Genomic DNA, 3,774 nt, shown 5'->3' on the forward strand with positions numbered 1-3,774 from the left:
AGTTTATGCTAGCGTCTATTTAAAATTATCTGTTGATTTTTTTAATATTTTAAATATTTCATCTCAAAAGTATTTCATAAAAAAGAAGAATAGAAAATTAAAAATTAAGTTCTTTGTAACCTAGAAATGAAAAGTTGTCGAAATTTCTGGTAATTTTGGAGGGGATCTTCAAATATTAAGTGCCACCCCGCCTAAGCTCACGGACTGAAGTTTTGCGAAAGATGCTAAAAATGGCCAATTTCAAAAAAATTCGTTTTGATAGAAATAGTTTCGTCGCCAACACCAAATTTGACAGAGGCGTTTCTATACGTAAGAAGGTGCTTATTGGAACTTTTCGTTGAGTTTGGATGTGGCATATTTCGTTAATTAAATGATAAGTGCCACCCCTCTATCCAGATCGTACAACGAAGTTTTGCGAAAAACGCGAAAAATGGCCAATTTCAAAAAATTATTTTTGATAAAAATAATTTGGTCGCCAACACCAAATTTTAGAGGGACCTTTCTATGTGCAAGGAGGTGCTTATTTGAAATTTTTATTAAATTCTGAGATGGACCCCTGTCTAAAAATGATGTTTTGCGCTACCCCGCCAAACAGCGCTTATATCGCAAACTAGTGCCTATAGAGTAAATTGGAAGCCAGATTCGGAATCTGTAGGTCGTATTAGCTAAGAGTACCAATTTTCATATTTTGAAGAGCTTTACAAATCATGTTATTGAAAAAAATTTTATTAAGTAACTAAACTCTAGCCAAAATGCTTAAAATTTCAAAAAATCATAACTTTTCAAATTTTTGAAATTACCCCGCTAAACTCCAGGTTACTTCATATTTAGCGTAAATAAAACATGGAAAATTTTTTGGGTGAAATCCGTCACTATCGAGCAACAACGCTTGTCGATTTCACGTGGAATGACCCAAATATTGTTTATTGAACTTTGTTTGTTTATTCTTTGGTACGGTTTTTTGTTTTGTTTTAAATTTTTGTTTAATTATTAACAAAATTTCGTTAAAACACAAAAAGTAGTTCATTGTTACCTTTTAAAAACGCTTAGAAAAAGGATAATTATTCAAAACTCCCGCGGAAACTATATCAAAGTAATAATATAGCGCCACCGTGCGGAGAACTATCAATCAAACCGGGTAAAAAATATAATCTCTTCAATTTTTCGAACTTCAGTCAAATCTCGACGGGTCAAAAAAAACACAAAATAAATGTACATAAGGCCGTTGCCGTCAATATAGAATATATAGTCTTTCTTAGTTCTTGGTTGTCAGACGAACTACTACAGGACAGGGTCCTGGTGTCGGTCAAAAGTTATGAAGTAACTTTGCGGTTTTAATTAGTATGTTCGGTCTTCGGTCAAGAAAAGAGTTAAATTGTGTTTCGCGTTTGGAACGTGAGTGAATGGACTTAAGTGTATGAACAGTGCGTGTTTAAGACTGAAAGTGTTAAAGTAATTGTGAACTAACTCAAGTCAGCTGTAAGATAAAATTGATTGTTATTATTTTTTGAATTGGAATAACCAAATTATACCCTTGAAATTATCAACTCAACCTAGCTGTGAGGCTAATTAAGTAGATTGGAAGAAATTAGTAGCGAACAGCTCTCAGCTGTTAATTAAGACAGTTTATAGTTAGGTAGTTTGAATTTTGTTAAAATGACTCAGTATAATTTATGATATTTACTTAAGTGTAAGTGTGTTTTAGTTAATTTTTCAATCACGATGAACTAAGACAAATCTAGTCTTAGACACTTGAGTTCCAGTTCTGTAGAATTACGTAGAAGGGATATATATTGTTGGGTTATTGATGAAAGTTAAATCTAGAACGTTCCATAGACTGTTCTGAATAAAAATAAACATTTATAATTTTGCATAATTCTGGTTGCCATTTTATTTCCTAATCACTCGCCCACAACATTACAATTCTGGCAATCCCGAATCAAGTAAATTTTCGATATAACGGCGACGGGAAATTATTCTCGTAAATTTATCGCGCGGCCTTAGGGAATATTCTTTTAACAAAATTATAAACCAAAAAGCGAACGGTCGTTATAATACCCTCTGTAGATATTTCTTTCATTAAAATTTGCTTCGTATTATATTCAACTGATAAACTTGTACTGTAAAAAGGCTTTAATTCAATTGTGCATTGTTATAGTACGTTGTACTGTTGTAACTACTTAACTTATGATATTCTGAATAAATTAAAATTGGTCGTTTCATCTCAATTATTTTTATTATAATTAAAATTTTATATAGAACTGGGATAACATTTTTAACAAATAACTCTAAATTGCGGAGATTTATCTTTAAGGGTTATCTCGAGAAATTAATACCACTAGGGACAATTCTAGCAGTAGCAGTGGTACACTGAACTGATAACTTGGTATATACTAATGATAACTTTGTTATCTATCTTGTGTAAAAATAAAATAAAATAAAATATTTTTTTCAGAATTGATGAATGATGATGTTGTGAAGTTTATTTAACGTTTTGATTAGCTTTTGAAACACAATAGTGTATTCTTTCACCGAAACATTAGTGTTTTCTTAATATATACATGCGCTTAAAAAGTAATTAGTGCAATCGGAGCCGGCTCCGGTTTCGGCTCAAGGATTTTGATTCCGGCTCCGGCGCTGACTTTTTAGGGGAGCCGAGTTTTGGCTCCGGCTACGGCTCCGATGATAAGTCGTAGCCGGATCTGCAGAGCACTACAGTGTAAATCGTGTCCGAGAGCTTGGGCCGTTGCCGCGATGATAAACGTAGCTTTTCTGTCGCTGATGTGGACTCGGTCATGTGTCATCGCCACTTCTTGGTCTGTTTTATATTGTGTGTAGCAGGAGAAGACATAGGTACTGACGGCTGGTATTAATTTTCATCTTCTGACGTCGACAAAGGGGAATTTGAGGAATTGACAGCAGACGTTGACGCAATTTTAAATAGTTGTTGATTTTCTACATCTGATTTATTCTTTCTGATATCTTCTGCCATAGATCGTTTCCTCGTTCTTGCCTCTTTTTCAGCTAGAATCTTGTCCTTGCTGCCAAAGCTAGCGCTGGATAAATCCTCTCTTTCCCCTTTGAACATGTCCTCCTTCATTCGGCAGCTGTCGTTCTGAACTGTCCTGCCCTTCTTCAGTTGCACATGCCTTTCAAAAAGTTTCTTCAGCTTTCGCTCAGCATTGTCAAGACGCTGTGTTGGGATCCACACCTTGTTCCAAAACTTGATAACGGCTGTGACGGACAACTTCAGGCTTTCGCTTATGGGTAGCTTCTCCTCCATGTGGTGGAACATAAACTTAGACAAGGCATCTCCCAATGAGCCAAACACTGGCGGAACTACGACGTGTGGTTTTCGCCATTACTCAAACGCTTCCACACTAACACCACCGCATAAAGGAGATATTATAGTTATGTGAACGACTGAAACGTACTAGTAAAATTCGAATTTGGTTGCGACCTTAAAATATGGTCCGATTTGGCTGATTTTTTTTTGGCAACATGTATATCAGTCAAAGGAACAAAGCCAAGCATAATCGGACGACCGTTGGCCGACCTTCCTTTTTCTGTTCGAAATGCCCTAGCCGCATCGGGAGTGGCCGACGGTCGGCCGACAAATCTTGTACGACCTTGACTGTTTGACCCTAGACCGATTACCAAAAGGCACTGGACCAACTGCCTAACGGCGTCGGGCCGACTTCCTTTTTGATATTTTATCTGACTGAAAAATTACCACGTAAAGTCGTAAATATAGCTATATACAGGGTGTTAACT

Source organism: Leiobunum rupestre, chromosome 8 (genome assembly GCF_980474605.1).
Source record: "Leiobunum rupestre chromosome 8, qqLeiRupe1.1.hap1, whole genome shotgun sequence".
Lineage (NCBI taxonomy): Eukaryota > Metazoa > Arthropoda > Arachnida > Opiliones > Sclerosomatidae > Leiobunum > Leiobunum rupestre.